The 20726-nt window shown below is 39.6% G+C and overlaps 2 non-coding genes across 2 annotated transcripts; one reads left to right on the forward strand and one right to left on the reverse strand.

The window, feature by feature from the left end:
* Positions 1 to 7412: 7412 nt before the first annotated feature.
* Positions 7413 to 7520, reverse strand: LOC112761909 (small nucleolar RNA R71). The gene has a single exon (XR_003182279.1). It is a non-coding gene; the product is annotated as a small nucleolar RNA R71 (small nucleolar RNA).
* Positions 7521 to 20233: 12713 nt separating this feature from the next.
* Positions 20234 to 20337, forward strand: LOC112759918 (small nucleolar RNA R71). Its single transcript, XR_003180381.1, has one exon. It is a non-coding gene; the product is annotated as a small nucleolar RNA R71 (small nucleolar RNA).
* Positions 20338 to 20726: the final 389 nt, after the last annotated feature.

The following is a 20726-nucleotide window of genomic DNA, read 5'->3' on the forward strand; positions in this document are numbered from 1 at the left end:
TAACTACTAAGCAAAAGATAAATCCATGGGTATTGAAAGGAAGAGATTGTAACCCATGGAGATCGGTCGAACAACCTCCCCACACTTAGAAATTAGCACGATCCTCCGTGCTACGAACAATGCGCAAAGGGCGGTCGGGATCGGAACCATCACTATCCTCTCCTTCAGAGCTCCCATCACTTGGGTTTGAGGTGGATGTGAATATTTCGGGTTCCTCCATGCTAGGGGTAACACAACGCAGAAGCTTCTTGATGTAAGTGTATCGGCATTGATTGCGCCGCTCATATCTATCAAGCTTCCGGTGTAAATTTTCTATCCTTTGAAGTGTTGATCTTTGTCGTGGTGGTGATGATGAAGTGGAAAGGATAGTAGATGGAAGGGCTATGTCAAGGCTTGGATTGTTCATGGGAAGATGTAAGTATTTTCCACTTGGGACCACATCGCCCTTAGCCGAAACTATAATCTTCCTGTCCTTGGCTTCCCAAGGAACACCAGCAGCAGCAACTAAATCAGATACCAATGCTGAAAATGGAAAATTACCCCGTGCGTGAACTTTACTCATTGCTTGCTTGATAAGAAACGGAATGTTCACCGGCCTCTCCATGAGAACACACCAAACAAGCAAGGCGAGATCCGCCGTGAAGGACGACTTGTGGGTGCTAGGTAACACATAGTGGGATAGGATCTGGGCCCAAGCTCTAGCTTCTACAGTGAGGAAGCGAGCATCAATGCTTTTGGGCCTCATCTGCAGTTGACCATGGATCCAAAATTCTTCTGGCTCAGCAATGACTCGGAGAATCGAGTCCCAATCAAATCCAAACTTCTCTCGCTGATGTAAGACTTCCTGGTAGCCATCCATGTCACTCGGTACCGGTAGGACATTAAGCACTTGCTGAATAGCCTCTTCTGAAATTGAGACTTGCTTCCGACGCATGTACACCGATTGAAGAGAGGAGAGATAGTAGTTAGTGTAGAATTCTTCCACCCAAGAGAGGTTGATTTCCCTTGGTTTTCTCAAAAGAAACTTCCATCCTCGCCGTTCAATGCGGGGTAGAATATAAAGGAGCAACCTTGTCCGGCGGAGCAAGTAGATGCTCAGGATAATAGTTCCTCACAGCTATGGAAGAGAACATAAGTTCACAGAAGCGGTTAGGGAACCTTGAAGAATCTTTTGCCGGTTTGCTCTTTTCATTCTCATCAATAGGGGCGGGTGTCTTCGCCTTCTTAGTTAAGGATCTGGCTCCCAATGAAGAGTGCGCCTTAGAAGTTGATCTTTGGGGTGCCCTCTTTGCGGCCGGTTTCCTTGGAGCTTTTGCCTTGCCTTTCTTGGTGGCCATCCTGAGAAAGGAAGGGAAATAGGAAGACATTAAACCTAAAGAATCATTTTAACAAAAACATGCATGTGAAGGATAGTAAAGCATGGGTCACAACACTTGGCATAGGATGCAAGAGGAAGTAAAGCATGCAATGGCATGAGAGGGGTAATCTCAAGCATCCATAACAAAGAGCAATTCATGTTCAATGAGTATCTAATTAGCAAGTAAAGTGGACTCAATGCGTATAGAAGACAACAAGTGAATGAGGGGAAGCATCCAAATTCAAAGTACATTATTAAAAGAAACCAAAATGGCATTGATGCATTTCCTCGAACACTTGGCGTGAAATTATCAAGCAAAGAGCAATTATGAGATACTCAATCAATTTAAAGCCTAAAATGAAATAACAATCATCACATAAACATCACATATTGGCAAAGATAAGGAAAAAAATTGACAAAAGATCTATTAAAGCAAATTAAGCTCAAATTCAATCATCCATGGAAAAATAAGGAAAAAGGAAAAGTAAGCAAACAAAAATGAGTAATATAATCATGCAACTAAAAGAGAAACTAAGTAAATCAACAAGAAGAATCTAACTAAAGGATGAAATAATGTAAAGAAAATGAAAGAAAAGAAATGGAAGAAGTAGAACCTTGAGAAGTGTAAAAGAGCAAGGTTGAATTCTTCTTTTGTGAAGATGAGAAAGAAATAAGAGAGATGTAGTGCCACCGGAAGAGGTGGTTATCACCGGTGAGTGGCCGGAGACGGTGGTGGTGGGTTATGGAAGGAGAAGAAGAAAGGAGAGGTGATGGAGAAGGAAGAAGAGAGAAAGAAGATATGAAAGGGGGTGAGAAAGGGAAACAGAGCAAGGCGCGAAGCTTCAAAACTGATACGCGCAGCCGGCGCGCGTGTGCACAGTGCGCTGGCGCGTCGGTGAGGTTTTTGCAAGGGACGCGTGCGCGTCAGTGGTGCGCGCGCGCGAGGTCATTTTTGCCCCTGGCACAGAACTGGCACAAAGTTGGCATAAGTCTCTGGATTTTGTACCAGAGATGGTGAGTGGCGTAGGCGCGCGGACGCACACCTTGCACGGACGCGTGCTTGAGGGAATTCGCGACTGGCGCGGATGCATCAGTTCTGGTACAAGATTGGCCCAAATGTGGTACAACTCTCTGGATTTTGTACCAGATAGTTCAGATATCGCCACCGGCGCACGCGCGCACACTGCGCTTGAGCGTCGATGGATGATTTGCAATGGTGCACGCAGGCAGTAAGTACGCGGACGCGTGAATGCCTAGCACGAGATGGGCATAAAGTGGGCATAACTCTCGGGTGTTTGGCCTAAGAGTTGGGAATACACCACCGGCACGTGCGCACTGTGCGCTGGCGCGTCGGTGCCCATTTTTCCTTTTTCTCTTCTCTTTTTTTTTTTTAACATCAACATAACAAGACCTATTCTAACACATTCTTGGTAGGTGCTTGAGCTAGTAGTCAAAGAGAATATTCCACAATTTCGTGCACTATCCAAAATATAGCATTCTCCCTACTTCAATAATTCATCCATACCGAAATGATGAAAACTATATGAACATCCTATCTATTCACAAGAAGGATAAAACTAGCATTCTTATGCAATCAATCAATCATCAAGAATTCAAAAAATTCACAAGAATTTAAGGTCATAAACAAGATGGTATATACAAGGAAGATCTTACCATGGTGGGGTGACTCCTACCAAGTACTTTTCTTTAACGTCCTTAAGTTGGACGGTCCTTTTCTTAAGCTTCCTCTCTCCTTGGTGCATCTTCCAATAGGAACACCTCTAGCTCTTTTGGGGGCTTGTAGCCATGATACTTCTTCACTCTATGTCCATTCACTTTAAAAGTTGCTTGATGAGCGGATAATTTATACGCTTTTTGGCATTGTTTTTAGTATGTTTTTAGTAGGATCTAGTTACTTTTAGGGATGTTTTCATTAGTTTTTATGTTAAATTCACATTTCTGGACTTTACTATGAGTTTGTGTGTTTTTCTGTGATTTCAGGTATTTTCTGGCTGAAATTGAGGGACTTGAGCAGAAATCAGATTCAGAGGTTGAAAAAGGACTGCTGATGCTGTTGGATTCTGACCTCCCTGCACTCAAAGTGGATTTTCTGGAGCTACAGAACTTGAAATGGCGCGCTTCAATTGCGTTGGAAAGTAGACATCCAGGGCTTTCCAGCAATATATAATAGTCCATACTTTGGCCAAGAATTGACGACGTAAACTGGCGTTCAACGCCAGCCTTCTGCCCAAATCTGGCGTCCAGCGCCAGAAAAGGATCCAGAACCAGAGTTGAACGCCCAAACTGGCACAGAAACTGGCGTTCAACTCCACAAATGGCCTCTGCACGTGCTACACTTAAGCTCAGCCCAAACACACACCAAGTGGGCCCCGGAAGTGGATTTATGCATCAATTACTTACTCATGTAAACCCTAGTGACTAGTTTATTATAAATAGGACCTCTTACTATTGTATTAGGCATCTTGGGATTATCTTATGATCCTTTGATCACGTTTTAGATGGCTGGCCATCTCGGCCATGCCTGGACCTTTCACTTATGTATTTTCAACGGTAGAGTTTCTACACTCCATAGATTAAGGTGTGGAGCTCTGCTATTCCTCAAAGATTAATGCAAGTACTACTGTTTTCTATTCAATTCATCTTATTTCACTTCTAAGATATCCATTCGCACCCAAGAACGTGATGAAGGTGATGATTATGTGTGACGCTCATCACCATCTCCCTTATGAACGCGTGTCTGACAAACACTTCTGTTCTACATGAAATAAGCTAGAATGAGTATCTCTTAGATCTCCTAACCAGAATCTTCGTGGCGTAAGCTAGAATGATGGCGGCATTCAAGAGAATCCGGAAGGTCTAAACCTTGTCTGTGGTATTCCGAGTAGGATTCAATGATTGAATGACTGTGACGAGCTCCTAACTTGCGATTGCAGGGCGTTAGTGACAGACGCAAAAGGATAGTAAATCCTATTCCAGCATGATCGAGAACCGACAGATGAATAGCCGTGCCGTGACAGGGTGCGTGAGCATATTATTCACTGAGAGGATAAGATGAAGCCATTGACAAGGGTGATGCCTCCAGACGATTAGCCGTGCCGTGACAGGGCATTGGATCATTTTCCCGTGAGATGACCGAAAGTAGCCGTTGACAGTGGTGATGTATCACATAAAGCCAGCCATGGAAAGGAGTAAGACTGATTGGATGAAGATAGCAGGAAAGCAGAGGTTCAGAGGAACGAAAAGCATCTCCATTCGCTTATCTGAAATTCCTACCAATGAATTACATAAGTATCTCTATCCCTATTTTATTATATAATATTCGAAAACACCATTATCACTTTATATCTGCCTGACTGAGATTTGCAAGGTGACCATAGCTTGCTTCATACCAACAATCTCCGTGGGATTCGACCCTTACTCACGTAAGGTATTACTTGGACGACCCAGTGCACTTGCTGGTTAGTTGTATCGAAGTTGTGACAATTATGAATTAAGATCAGAGCACCAAGCTTTGGAGCCATTACCAGGGATTGTTCGAGCCTGGACATCACAATTTCGTGCACCAAGTTTTTGGCGCCGTTGCCGGGGATTGTTTGAGTTTGGACAACTGACGGTTCATCTTGTTGCTCAGGTTAGGTAATTTTCTTTTTGTTTTATTTTCAAAAATTTTTCAAAAATCTTTCAAAATTTTCTCCTCTGTTTTCGAAAAAATTAAAAATGTTTTCAAAAATTTATTCAAAATTTTTAAGAATGAATTCTAGTGTTTCATGAAGCATGTGAAGCCTGGCTGGCTGTAAAGCCATGTCTAAATTTATTTGGACTGAGGCAGCAATTTGTTATCAAGAGCAAGCTAGTTGTTGCTAATCCACCTGCTACTGTTCCTGATCTACATGCTAAAGCTTGGCTGGCCATTGGCCATGTCTAGTGTTTTGGACTGAAGCTTTCATTGAAAGCTTGGCTGGCTAGTGAGCCATGTCTAATTCCTGGACTGAAGCTTTAGACTAACATGGCAAGATTCCTGGAATTCATATTAAAAATTTTGGAATCCTTATTTTTTTCTTTTTCATATTATTTTCGAAAAAAAAAATATCCAAAAAAATTTAGAAAATCATAAAAATCAAAAATATTTTCTGTTTCTTGTTTAAGTCTTGAGTCTTGTTATAAGTTTGGTGTCAATTGCATGTGCATCTTGCATATTTCGAAAATATCATGCATTCATAGTGTTCTTCATGATCTTCAAGTTGTTCTTGGTAAGTCTTCTTGTTTGATCTTGATGATTTTTTTTTGTTTTGTGTCTTTTCATGTTTATCATATGCATTCTTGAATTCTTAGTGTCTAAGCATTAAAGAATTCTAAGTTTGGTGTCTTGCATGTTTTCTTTGCATTAAAAATTTTTCAAAAATATGTTCTTGATGTTCATCATGACATTCAAAGTGTTCTTGGTGTTCATCTTGACATTCATAGCATTCTTGCATGCATTCATTGTTTTGATCTAAAAATTTCATGCATTGCATATTTTTCATGTTTTTCATAAAAATTCAAAAATCAAAAAAATATCTTTCCATTTTTCTCTCATCAAATTCGAAAATTGAGTTGACTTTTTCAAAAATTTTTAAAATCAAGTTGTTTCTCATGAGTCAAATCAAATTTTCAATTTGAAAATCTTATCTTTTTCAAAATCTTTTTCAAAAATCAAATCTTTTTCAAAATTATTAGTTATTTTCGAAAATTTCAAAAATATTTTTCAAAAATCTTTTTCTTATTTTTATATAAAATTTTCGAAAATAACTAATCAATTAATGTTTTGATTCAAAAATTTGAAGTTTGTTACTTGCTTGTTAAGAAAGATTCAAACTTTAAGTTCTAGAATCATATCTTGTGATTTCTTATGAATCAAGTCATTAATTGAGATTTTAAAAATCAAATCTTTTTCAAAACTAATTCCTATCATATCTTTTCAAAATGATCTTCTTATCTTATCTTTTTTTTAAAAAAAAAAAAATTGATTTCAAAATATCTTCTCTAACTTCCTAACTTCCTATCTTTTCAAAAGTTGTTTCAACTAACTAACTAACTTTTTATTTGTTTCTTAACTTTTTCAAAACTACCTAACTAACTCTCTCTCTCTAATTTTCGAAAATATCTTCCCTCTTTTTCAAAAATTTCTTTTTTATTAACTAATTATTTTTATTTTTATTTAAAAAAAAAATTTTCGAAAAAAAAATACTAACCTTTTTCAAAAACTATTTTCAAAAATCACTAACTCCTTTTCAAAATTAATTTTCGAAAATTCCCTCCTTCTCTCTCATCTTATTCTATTTATTCATTCATATCCTAACATCTCATTTCATCTCTCTTCCATCCTCACAGTTGTGTTTCTTCCATTATATTACATTCTTTGTCTTCCCCTCTTTTCTTCCACTCACAAAGGGATCCCTATACTGTGGTATAAAGGATCTCTATTATTATTATTATTTTTCTGTGCCTTCTTCTTTGTCATATGAGCAGGAGCAAGGATAAGAGCATTCTTGTGGAAGCAGATCCAGAACCTGAAAGGACTCTGAAGAGAAAATTAAGAGAAGCTAAAATACAACAATCTAGAGATAACCTTTCAGAAATTTTTGAACAGGCAGAGGAGATGGCAGCAGAAAATAATAATAATGTAAGGAAGATGCTTGGTGACTTTACTACACCTAATTCCAATTTACATGGAAGAAGCATCTCCATTCCTACCATTGGAGCAAACAATTTTGAGCTGAAACCTCAATTAGTTTCTCTGATGCAGCAGAACTGCAAGTTTCATGGACTTCCATCTGAAGATCCTTTTCAGTTCTTAACTGAATTCTTGCAGATATGTGATACTGTTAAGACTAATGGAGTAGATCCTGAAGTCTACAGGCTCATGCTTTTCCCTTTTGCTGTAAGAGACAGAGCTAGATTATGGTTGGATTCTCAACCTAAAGACAGCCTGAACTCTTGGGATAAGCTGGTCACGGCTTTCTTAGCCAAGTACTTTCCTCCTCAAAAGCTGAGCAAGCTTAGAGCTGATGTTCAAACCTTCAGACAGAAAGAAGGTGAATCTCTCTATGAAGCTTGGGAAAGATACAAACAGTTGACCAAAAAGTGTCCTTCTGACATGCTTTCAGAATGGACCATCCTGGATATATTCTATGATGGTTTATCTGAGCTATCAAAGATGTCACTGGACACTTCTGCAGGTGGATCCATTCACCTAAAGAAAACGCCTGCAGAAGCTCAAGAACTCATTGACATGGTTGCTAATAACCAGTTCATGTACACTTCTGAAAGGAATCCTGTGAATAATGGGACGCCTATGAAGAAGGGAGTTCTTGAAGTTGATACTCTGAATGCCATATTAGCTCAAAATAAAATATTGACTCAGCAAGTCAATATGATCTCTCAGAGTCTGCATGGAATGCAAGCTGCATCCAACAGTACTCAAGAGGCATCTTCTGAAGAAGAAGCCTATGATCCTGAGAACCCTGCAATAGCAGAGGTAAATTACTTAGGTGAACCTTATGGAAACACCTATAACTCAACATGGAGAAATCATCCAAATTTCTCATGGAAGGATCAAAAGCCCCAACAAGGCTTTAATAATGGTGGAAGAAACAGGTTTAGCAATAGCAAACCTTTTCCATCATCAACTCAGCAACAGACAGAGAACTCTGAACAAAATGCTTCTAATTTAGCAAATCTAGTCTCTGATCTATCTAAGGCCACTGTAAGTTTCATGAATGAAACAAGGTCTTCCATTAGAAATCTGGAAGCACAAGTGGGCCAGCTGAGTAAAAGGATCACTGAAATCCCTCCTAGTACTCTCCCAAGCAATACAGAAGAGAACCCAAAAGGAGAGTGCAAGGCCATTGACATAAGCGCCATGGCCGAACCTGTGAGGAGAGGAGAGGACGTGAATCCCAAGGAGGAAGACCTCCTGGGACGTCCAGTGATCAATAAGGAGCTTCCCTCTGAGGAACCAAAGGACTCTGAGGCTCATCTAGAGACCATAGAGATTCCATTGAACCTCCTTATGCCCTTCATGAGCTCTGATGAGTATTCCTCTTCTGAAGAGAATGAGGATGTCACTGAAGAGTAAACTGCCAAGTTTCTTGGTGCAATCATGAAGCTGAATGCCAAACTATTTGGTATTGATGCTTGGGAAGTTGAACCTCCCTTGTTCATCAATGAACTAAGTGATTTGGATCAACTGACATTGCCTCAGAAGAGACAGGATCCTGGAAAGTTCATAATACCCTGTACCATAGGCACCATGATCTTTAAGGCTCTGTGTGACCTTGGTTCAGGAATAAACCTCATGCCCCTCTCTGTAATAGAGAAACTGGGAATCTATGGGGTGCAAGCTGCTAAAATCTCACTAGAGATGGCAGACAGCTCAAGAAGACAGGCTTATGGACAAGTAGAAGATGTATTAGTAAAGGTTGAGGACCTTTACATACCTACTGATTTCATAGTCCTGGACACTGGAAAGGAAGAGGATGAATCCATCATCCTAGGAAGACCTTTCCTGGCCACAGCAAGAGCTGTGATTGATGTTGACAGAGGTGAAATAGTCCTTCAATGGAATGAGAACTCCCTTGTATTCAAAACTCAAGGATCTCCCTCTGCAACCATAGAGAGGAAGTAGAAAAAGCTTCTCTCAAAGCAGAGTCAACTAGAGCCCCCACAGTCAAACTCTAAGTTTGGTGTTGGGAGGCCACAACCAAACTCTAAGTTTGGTGTTGAACTCCCATATCCAAACTCTAAGTTTGGTGTTGAACTCCCATATCCAAACTCTAAGTTTGGTGTTGGAGAGTCTCAACAAAACTCTGCACATCTGTGAGGCTCCATGAGAGCCCACTGTCAAGCTATTGACATTAAAGAAGCGCTTGTTGGGAGGCAACCCAATGTTTATCTAATTCTTATTTTTATTGTTTTTCATGTTTTCTTAGGTTCATGATCATGTGGAGTCACAAAATAAATAAAAAAATCAAAAACGGAATCAAAAACAGCAGAAGAAAAATCACACCCTGGAGGAGCATCTGTCTGGCGTTCAAACGCCAGAACAGAGCATAGTTCTGGCGCTGAACGCCCAGAATGGGAGCATCCTGGTGCTGAACGCCCAGAACAAGCATGGTTCTGGCGTTCAACGCCAGAAATGGCAGCAAAGGGGCGTTGAACGCCCAAAACGGGCACCAACCTGGCGCTGAACGCCCAGAGTTGTGTGCAAGGGCATTTTGCATGCCTAAATTGGTGCAGGGATGTAAATGCCTTGACACCTCAGGATCTGTGGACACCACAGGATCATCTCAGGATCTGTGGACCCCACAGGATCCCCACTTTACCTCCTCATAATCCTAGTTTTTATTTCCACATCTTCTTCTTCATCTATTCCTTCTTCTTTTGCTCGAGGGCGAGCAACATTCTAAGTTTGGTGTGGTAAAACAATTATGTAAAGGATCTATAGCTCAGTGGTAGAACATTTGACTGCAAATCAAGAGATCCCTGAGATACCTCAGGGGATACATTTTCTTCCACACAATTATTGGAAGCAACTAAGGGTGGAATATCAAGAGCACTCCATCATCCTTCATGAAATCAGAGAAGATCTAAAAGCAATGAAGGAGGAGCAACAAAGACAAGGAAGAGACATAGAAAAGCTCAAGGACATCATTGGTTCCTCAAAAAGGAAACGCCACCATTACTAAGGTGGATTCATTCCTTGTTCTTATTTCTTCTGTTTTTCGTTTTCTATGTTATGTACTTATCTGTGTTTGTGTCTTCATTACATGATCATTAGTAGTTAGTAACTTTGTCTTAAAGTTATGAATGTCCTATGAATCCATCACCTCTCTTAAATGAAAAATGTTTTAATTCAAAAGAACAAGAAGTACATGAGTTTCGAATTTATCCTTGAACTTAGCTTAATTATATTGATGTGGTGACAATGCTTCTTGTTTTCTGAATGAATGCTTGAACAGTGCATATGTCTTTTGAAGTTGTTGTTTAAGAATGTTAAATATGTTGGCTCTTGAAAGAATGATGACTAGGAGACATGTTATTTGATAATCTGAAAAATCATAAAAATGATTCTTGAAGCAAGAAAAAGCAGCAAAGAACAAAGCTTGTAGAAAAAAAAATAGAAAAAAAAATAGGCGAAAAAAAAAAAATATATATATATATATATATATATATATATATATATATATATATATATATATATATATATATATATACAGAAAGAAAAAGAAAAAGCAAGCAGAAAAAGCCAATAACCCTTAAAACCAAAAGGCAAGGGCAAATAAAAAGGATCCCAAGGCTTTGAGCATCAGTGGATAGGAGGGCCTAAAGGAATAAAATCCTGGTCTAAGCGGCTAAACCAAGCTGTCCCTAACCATGTGCTTGTGGCGTGTAGGTGTCAAGTGAAAACTTGAGACTGAGCGGTTAAAGTCAAGGTCCAAAGCAAAAACAAAGAGTGTGCTTAAGAATCCTGGACACCTCTAATTGGGGACTTTAGCAAAGCTGAGTCACAATCTGAAAAGGTTCACCCAATTATGTGTCTGTGGCATTTATGTATCCGGTGGTAATACTGGAAAACAAAGTGCTTAGGGCCACGGCCAAGACTCATAAGGAAGCTGTGTTCAAGAATCATCATACTGAACTAGGAGAATCAATAACACTATCTGAACTCTGAGTTCCTATAGATGCCAATCATTCTGAACCTCAATGGATAAAGTGAGATGCCAAAACTATTTAAGAGGCAAAAAGCTATAAGTCCCGCTCATATGATTAAAGCTCTGTTTCATTGATAGTTTGGAATTTATAGTATATTCTCTTCTTTTTATCCTATTTGATTTTCAGTTGCTTGGGGACAAGCAACAATTTAAGTTTGGTGTTGTGATGAGCGGATAATTTATACGCTTTTTGGCATTGTTTTTAGTATGTTTTTAGTAGGATCTAGTTACTTTTAGGGATGTTTTCAGTAGTTTTTATGTTAAATTCACATTTCTGGACTTTACTATGAGTTTGTGTGTTTTTTTGTGATTTCAGGTATTTTCTGGCTGAAATTGAGGGACTTGAGCAGAAATCAGATTCAGAGGTTGAAAAAGGACTGCTGATGCTGTTGGATTCTGACCTCCCTGCACTCAAAGTGGATTTTCTGGAGCTACAGAACTCGAAATGGCGCGCTTCCAATTGCGTTGGAAAGTAGACAACCAGGGCTTTCCAGCAATGTATAATAGTCCATACTTTGTGATGCGCATAAACTTGTTATGCTACGATTTAGGAAATTGCACGATCGGCAAAATTCCTTCCGGCAAGTGCACCGGTTATCGTCAAGTAAAAACTCACAATAGAGTGAGGTCGAATCCCACAAGGATTGGTTGAGTGAGCAATTCGGATTAGAAGTATGTTCTAGTTGAGCGGAATCACGATTTAGATGAGAATTGCGGAATGTAAAATTGCATGAATTAAAGAGCGAGAAGCTAAATTGCTGAAATTAAAAGGGATGGGGTGATTGCATGAATTTAATTGCAGAATGTAAAGAGAAAGTGGTAAATCAGAAATGGGGAGTTCATTGGGTGTTAGGAGATATTGAGATCTCCGAATCAAAACAACTTTTATCCCTTCCTCAACCAATGCATTCATTGAATTTTGCTTGGCAATCTTATATGATTGGATCCCAATCCCTTGGCTCACCAATTCTCTCTAAAAACAAACAAATTCCCAATCCCTTGGTTTAAATGTTCATAAGAAGAGATGATGCTTGATCACTGATTATACCACACAGTTTCATGAACCACAATTTGGTAGGATTACATGTCACAATATCCATCCAAACCCCAATCCAATTCACTGTGAGAAAGCTTCTCTAGCATGAATCCTCCATTCCTTTCCCAAGGTTCCGAAGGATTCCAATTATGGGTAGTTTCTTTTCCAAGACAACTACCCAATGGAATTAGATCGAGAAGCTTTCTAACAAAATTCAAGAGAAAAAATTGAAGAAGAAGATAAAACTATTATTGATTCATTGAATTACAATAGAGCTCCCTAACCCAATGAAAGGGGTTTAGTGAGTCATAGCTCTGAATTCAATTACAAAACTAAAAGAAAATGATCCAAAGTTCTCCGTGTATAAAACTCCTCGAGTGTGTGTCTCAACCAACTTAAATTCTATCCTATTTATACACTTTCTAAATTGAGCTTCTGTTGTGTTTCTTGGGCTTTGAGGCCTTTCCCTGATTTCCTTTTGCTTTGGGTTTATGATCCATAATCCTGATGAGGCTGCTGATCCAATTCTGTAACATTCATTGAACCAACTTAGTGATAATCAAGTAATACACAAGACTCAACAAATTGAAGCTCCAGACTCATCAATTCTTCAGGCCCAATCCCATAAACATGATATTCAATTGGGTTTCATACCATAATACGTTTAAGTTAATGTTTGTGCTCAAATGCTAACTTAAACTTCAATATATTTGGCCCAGAAACCCCTTTCAAAAAGTGACGTTTAAGTTGAAGTTTAAGTTTCAGTTTAAGGTTAAACTGAAGCTTAAACGTGGAAATGGGAAAGCAACCCTGGAGGAGGGAAATAGTCGAACACGTTTAAGCTTCAGTTTAAGGTTAAAGTGAAGCTTAAACGTGGAAATGGAAGAAAGCAACCCAGGAGTGTGAAATGTCGAACACGTTTAAGCTTCAGTTTAAGGTTAAACTGAAGCTTAAATGTGGAAATGAAGAAAGCAACCCTGGAGGAGCAATTGGGTCGAGCACGTTTAAGCTTCAGTTTAAGGTTAAACTGAAGCTTAAACGTGGAAATGGGAAAGCAACCCTGGAGGAGAGAAATAGTCGAACACATTTAAGCTCCAGTTTAAGGTTAAACTGGAGCTTAAACGTGGAAATGCTCCTGGTGCCTTTCTTACTTCTGGCGTTTAACCTCCAGTTTAAGGTTAAACTGGAGGTTAAACGTGGAAATGCTTCCTGGTGAGAATTGTGTCGAACACGTTTAAGCTCCAGTTTAAGGTTAAACTGGAGCTTAAACGTGGAAATGCTCCCTTGGTGAAATTCTCATTCTGGCGTTTAACTTCCAGTTTAAGGTTAAACTGGAGGTTAAACGCCAGTTCCAGCATTTCTTAGCCTTCATGATTCTGGCGTTTAAGCTCCAGTTTAAGCTTAAACTGGAACTTAAACTCCACATGTGATATTCAAGCTTCCTTTATTGATTTTGTTGCTTCCTTGCCTAGCCTCTTCTTCCCTGAAATCATCCAAACAATTGCATCAAAGTCTTGCAAAATTTCATGAGAAATCTTCCATTCATAGCATTCAAGTAATATAACTAAAAACTCATGGAATTTGCATCAAAATCATACTGTTTGGATGGTTCATTGCTTTGTTATTCATTTAACCATTCTTGGTTACTTTAAGCTCAAGAAAATGCATAAAACAACTAAAACTAACAAAAAAAATGGTAGTAAAACTAGCCTAAGATGCCTTGGCATCACAACACCAAACTTAATACTTGCTTGTCCTTAAGCAAGTCCTGAGTTATTTGAGAAGAAAGTATGAAACAGAAAGCAATTACATTGGCTATATTAGCAAGCATTTGAAGTTCATCAGAAGGGTTTTATGCAGAAAGTTGCAGTATCACTTTTTCATTCTTATCAGGTAAGATTATCACTTTTTCATTGCATCCATCAAACACTGCTATGGCCTCTTGTTATTCTTATGTCCTTGGCACTTTTCTCTTCTTTGTTTTTCTTTTCTTTTTCTTAGAGCTCCTTTGCTCCTTGTTTGCTTAGTCTCATGTGTTGCACAAGCCTTTGGCATTTTCTTTTTCTTATCAGTGCACTACACATATCCACTCCAGGCATTTTAGTTCACATTTCTTCTTGAGACATTGGTGCCCAGCACCTCTTTGTGTGACTAAATGTTTTGTATTTAGGTTGCTCTTGATAATGGACTTTTGGTTGATAATCCCGGGTTAGTTAACCCAAGTTACCAAGTGTTGAAACACTCCTCAGAACCTATTCATCCAAGCATATCCTTAATACATAAACACCACAGGCATTTGTCTCAGAAGTTCAAACCATTGGTGCCTAGCTTATTTTCTCAATTTTTTTTTTTTTTTTTGCTTTTTGGTTGCCCTTTTTCAGTGGCTTTTTCTTCTTCTTTTTTTTCTTTCTTTTTCATGGCCAAAGACATTTATTCATCAAGATCCATAGACAGTTTTCAATTTCTACACAAAAGATGATAATTCTACACTCTATTTCCAGTGATCTGACTAAACAATCAAGCATGCATACCACCACTTAATTCTACTTGATTTGTCACTAATTGAGCCAAGTTACTTTTGTTCAAACTTTTCTTTTATTTTTGGAAACAGAACAAGCATGGCAAGCATTTGTTTAAGAAGGTGAAGTTATATCCAAACATCTAGGCATTCACTTTATTCAAAGCAATAAACAGACACTCATACTAAAAACTTCACATTCCAGGAAGATTCAACAATTACAGTTTAAACCAGAACAAGCATGCTTTTGTTTGCCTTTTAAAGAATGGTCAAGGAACACCACCACCTTGTGAAATTTCTTGTTTTCTCTTGTTGCCAGGAAACAATTTGATTTCTCCTTCTTCTCCTAGTTGTTGCTTCATGTTCTTTCTCAGATCCTTGTTTCCTTTCCTGCAAAGAGTGATGAAGTTGCTTGCTTCTCAAGCACTTGAGTGGTTAGCTCAACTATGTATGGGCAAGTGTCTGAGTCTTAAGTTGGTGTGTGAACACCAAACTTAGTCTCCTACTTACTCCTCTGCTCTTTGGGTCCTTGAATTCTCCTTGGAATGAAGTTGCTGCTAAGGATTTTAAGCATTCCTGTGATTGCTTAGAATGGTTGTTCCTTTCATATAATTCAAAGGTTGTTGTGTTCAGTTGATCTGTGTGGTGGAACACCAAACTTAGAGTCACACATTCCCCTTTGAATTATTGATCCACGAATTCATTGTTTGGTGTGAAACACCAAATTTAATTCTTTGCAATGCACAGAAACTACTTCACCTTTTTATTGAAACAAATAAAAGAAACAGCAAAGGGGTATTACCTCAGGTTGGGTTGCCTCCCAACAAGCGCTTCTTTAACGTCACTAGCTTGACGGTTGTCTTCCTCAGTTGAGGTGATATTTAACCTTGTCCTTCTCCTCCACATCTCCCAAGTAATGTTTGAGTCTTTGACCGTTCACAGTGAAGGTTCGTTGTGACTTTTCTTCCATGATTTCTACTTGTCCATATTGGGAGACCTTGGTGACAAGGAATGGTCCAGACCACCTTGATTTTAGCTTCCCTGGAAATAGCTTCAGCCTAGAATTGTAGAGCAATACTTTTTGTCCTTCTTCAAATTTCCTTGGGGCTATGTTGCTGTCATGCTTCTTCTTTGCTCTTTCTTTGTAAATTTTGGCATTCTCATAAGCTTCAGCTCTAAATTCTTCCAACTCTTGAATTTGCAACATTCTTCTTTCTCCAGCAGCTTTGCTGTCCAAGTTCAAGATTTTCAAGGCCCAGAATGCCTTGTGCTCCAACTCCAGTGGCAAATGGCAAGCTTTTCCATATACTAGTTGGTAAGGAGACATTCCAATTGGTGTTTTGAAAGCTGTCCTATATGCCCAAAGAGCATCATCTAGCTTAATCGACCAGTCCTTCCTTGAAGTTCCCACAGTCTTTTCCAGGATTCTTTTGAGTTCTCTATTAGATATTTCGGCTTGCCCACTTGTCTGTGGATGGTATGGTGTGGCTACCTTGTGTTTGACTCCATATTTTAGAAGCAATGCCTCTAATGGTTTGTTGCAGAAGTGGCTTCCTCCATCACTGATGATTGCTCTTGGAACCCCAAAACGGCAAAAAATGTGTTTTCTGAGGAAGTTCATGACTACCTTATTATCATTGGTTGGAGTTGCTATTGCTTCAACCCATTTGGAGACATAGTCTACTGCCACAAGAATGTAATTATTTGAGTATGAGGTGGGAAAGGGTCCCATGAAATCTATCCCCCATACATCAAACAATTCAAGTTCCAGAATGAATTGTTGTGGCATTTCATTTCTTCTTGGCAGGTTCCCCGCTTTCTGGCATTCATGGCAGTGCTTCACTAGTTCCTTTGCATCTTTGAAGATAGTGGGCCAATAAAAACCACACTGCAACACCTTAGCTGCTGTTCTTTCTCCTGCAAAATGTCCTCCATAAGTGGAGCCATGGCAGTCCCATAAGACTTCCCTTCCTTCTTCCTCTGATATGCATCTTCTGAGTATGCCATCCGAACATTTTTTGAACAAGTATGGTTCGTCCCAGATGAAGTATTTGGCATCATTTACCAATTTCTTCCTTTGATGCTTGTTAAATTCCAACGGCAAACTCCCAGTGGCCTTGAAGTTTGCTATGTCTGCAAACCAGGGTGCTTTATGAATTACCATGAGTTGTTCATCAGGAAAGCACTCATTTATATGTGTGCTTTGTGCGCTTCCTTCTTCACATGGTATCCTTGATAAATGGTCTGCCACCTTGTTCTCTACACCCTTCTTGTCTTTGATTTCAATGTCAAATTCCTGCAACAAAAGAACCCATCTAATAAGTCTTGGTTTGGATTCTTGTTTAGCAAGTAAGTATTTTAAAGCTGAATGATCAGTGAAGAAAATGACTTTAGATCCAATGAGATAGGATCTAAATTTGTCAAATGCAAAGACTATTGCCAAGAGTTCTTTTTCAGTGGTTGTGTAATTCCTTTGGTTATCATTCAAGACTTTACTGGCATAATAAATCACATGTACCAAATTGTCTTTCCTTTGTCCTAACACTGCCCCAATAGCAAGGTCTGATGCATCACACATCAGTTCAAAAGGTAAGTTCCAATCAGGTGGGGCAATGATAGGTGCAGAGGAAAGTTTTTGCTTCAAAAGTTCATAGGCTAGCATGCAATTTTTATCAAATACAAAGGGTGTATCAGAGACAAGCAAGTTACTCAAAGGTTTGGCTATTTTAGAAAAGTCTCTAATAAACCTTCTGTAAAAGCCAGCATGTCCCAAAAAACTCCTAACTGCCTTGACATTACTTGGTGGAGGTAGTTTTTCAATGAGTTCCACCTTAGCTCTGTCCACCTCAATGCCTCTATTAGAGATTTTGTGGCCAAGGACTATTCCTTCTGTGACCATGAAATGACACTTTTCCCAGTTTAATACTAGATTGGTCTCTTGGCATCTCTTAAGCACCAAGGCAAGGTGGTGTAGGCAGCTAGGAAAAGAATCTCCAAATACAGAAAAATCATCCATGAAAACCTCAATAAATTTTTCAATCATGTCCGAAAAGATGGACAGCATGCATCTTTGGAAAGTGGCAGGTGCATTGCACAATCCAAAGGGCATGCGTCTATAAGCAAAAACTCCATATGGACAAACAAATGATGTTTTCTCTTGATCTCTAGGATCAACTACTATCTGATTATAGCCTGAGTATCCATCCAGAAAGCAATAGTAAGCATGTCCTGCAAGCCTTTCAAGCATCTGATCCATGAATGGGAGTGGGAAATGATCTTTTCTGGTGGCTTCATTGAGCTTCCTGTAGTCTATGCACATCCTCCACCCAGTGACAGCTCTTGTGGGTATGAGTTCGTTCCTCTCATTTGGCACCACAGTTATGCCACCTTTCTTGGGAACTACATGGATGGGACTAACCCATGGGCTATCAGAAATGGGGTAGATTACCCCTGCCTGCCATAACTTCATGACCTCCTTTTGTACCACTTCTTTCATGACGGGATTCAATCTTCTCTGAGCTTGAATGGAGGGTCTAGCATCCTCTTCTAACAAGATTTTATGCATGCATATGGATGAACTTATCCCCTTTAAATCAGCTAGGGTCCATCCAATGGCATCTTGATGAGTTTGTAGCACCTTGATCAATTCTTCTTCCTGTTCTTGGCTCAGGGCAGAGCTAATGATAACAGGATGGCTCTCATCACTACCCAAGTATGCATACTTGAGATTAGGGGGCAATGCTTTGAGCTCAGGTTTTGGTGCTTCCTTCTCTTCTTTCACTCTCTCTGGCATGCTTGGCATGGTTGTTTCAGCAGCCTTGATGTCACTAACTTCAATATCATTGGTGAACTCCTCCTCTGCCACTTCCTTTGTTGTTTCCTCAATGGTTTCTTGTACTGCAATGTCCACTACATCCACCCTCATGCATTCCTTTAGTGATTCTGATGGATAGCTCATTGCCTTGAATACGTTAAACACCAATTTCTCGTCATGTAGTCTAAGAGTGAGTTCACCCTTTTGTACATCTATGATGGCTCCAGCAGTAGCCAGGAAGGGTCTTCCCAGAATTATTGAAGCTTTGGCTTCTTCCTCCATATCTAACACCACAAAATCAGCAGGAAATATAAAATCTCCCACTTTCACCAACAAATCCTCAACTATCCCATGAGGGAATTTAAAAGTTCGATCTGCCAATTGGAGGGCCATTCTTGTTGGTTTGGCTTCCTCAATCTTCATTCTTCTCATCATTGTTAGAGACATCAAATTGATACTGGCCCCTAAGTCACACAAGGCCTTCTCCACCATGACTTCTCCTATGATGCAGGGGATTTGGAAACTCCCTGGATCTTTCAATTTCTGAGGCAATTTGTGCTGAATGATGGCACTGCATTCTTCAGTTAACAACACAGTTTCCTCATTTCTCCAGCTTCTCTTCTTGGTCATTAATTCCTTTAAGAATTTTGCATAGAGTGGCATTTGCTCTATTGCCTCAGCGAACGGAATGTTGATTTGAAGCTTCTTGAAAATCTCCAAGAATCTGGAGAATTGGCCATCCTTTTCACTTTTCATCAAACGTTGAGGATATGGTGCTTTAGGTGTATAAGGCTTCAGGACCTCTTTTTCTTTTTCTTTTGTTGCAGACGGTGTAAAAGATTGTCCTTGTTCCTTGTCTCTCACATTTTCCTTTGCTTCATCCTCTGTGGTTTCCTTTGAGATCTCCTTTAGCTTCTTTCCACTTCTGAGGGTTATGGCCTTACATTCTTCCCTTGCAATAGCCTTGGCAGCATGAGAAACGCTTGGCCCAGGGGTTTGCTTAGACAAATACACAATTTGATTTTCTAGCTTCTGGATGGCAGCTCCTTGGTTTTGCAGGTTAGAATTTACTTCTTCCTTAAAAGCTTTCAATTCGGTTATGTCTTGACTCATGGTTGCAAGCATTCCTTCTATCCTGTTTAATTGATCTTGAAATTGTTGGTTCGGATTAGGTTGGGTAGGTTGATTATTTTGGCCATGATATGATGGTTGTGAGTAAGTGTTTTGTGTGGCTTGGTATGATCTTTGGTTGGAGTTTTGGTATGTGGACTTGTTATGTTGGTTTTGCTGGTTTCCCCACCCAAAGTTTGGGTGGTTTTTCCAGCCTGGGTTGTAAGTGTTGGAATGTGGATCATATGGTTGCCTTTGTTGATTTCCTACATAATTGGCCTCTTCCCAATCACCTCCTTCAGTGCTTACTTCCTCTTGATCTTGTGTGTGTATTGCAGCCACTTGCTTTGTTTCTAATTTCCTGGTGAGCTCTGCTAGTTGCTTGGCAAACACCTTGTTTTGGGCTAAAATTGTATCAACATGGTTCAGCTCCATGACTCCCTTAATGTTGTGTCTCTCTGAAGCATAGTAGTACTCATTCTCAGCCACTGTCTCAATCACTTCAATGGCTTCTTCCACAGTCTTTTTCCTGTTCAATGAACCTCCTGATGAATGGTCTACAACCTTCCTTGATTCATAAGAAAGTCCATCATAGAAAATATGCAATTGCACCCAGTCATGGAACATGTCTGGTGGGCATTTCCTTGTCAAATCCTTGAATCTCTCCCATGCCTCGTAGAGAGTTTCACCATCTTGTTGTCTAAAAGTCTGAACCTCAGATCGAAGCCTATTGACCTTTTGTGGGGGTAGAAACGTGCCAGAAACTTGCTTTCCACCTCATCCCAGGTTGTTAGGCTCCCCCTTGGGAATGATTCCAGCCACTTAGCTGCCTTGTCCCTAAGTGAAAATGGGAACAAGAGCAATTTATAGGTATCTTCCTGGACTCCATTGGACTTCACAGTGTCGCAAATTCTCAGGAATTTTGTGAGATGTTGGTTTGGATCTTCATTAGCACTCCCACCAAATGAACAATGATCCTCCACAAGTGATATTAGCTGTGGTTTAAGTTCAAAATTGTTGGCCTGAATGGGTGGTTTCTGAATGCTGCTACCACAATTCCCAGAGGTTGGGTTTATGTATGAACCAAGAACCCTCCTCTCAGGAATGGCATTGTTTCC

The sequence above is a fragment of the Arachis hypogaea genome, chromosome 16 (assembly GCF_003086295.3).
Source record: "Arachis hypogaea cultivar Tifrunner chromosome 16, arahy.Tifrunner.gnm2.J5K5, whole genome shotgun sequence".
Classification (NCBI taxonomy): Eukaryota; Viridiplantae; Streptophyta; class Magnoliopsida; order Fabales; family Fabaceae; genus Arachis; species Arachis hypogaea.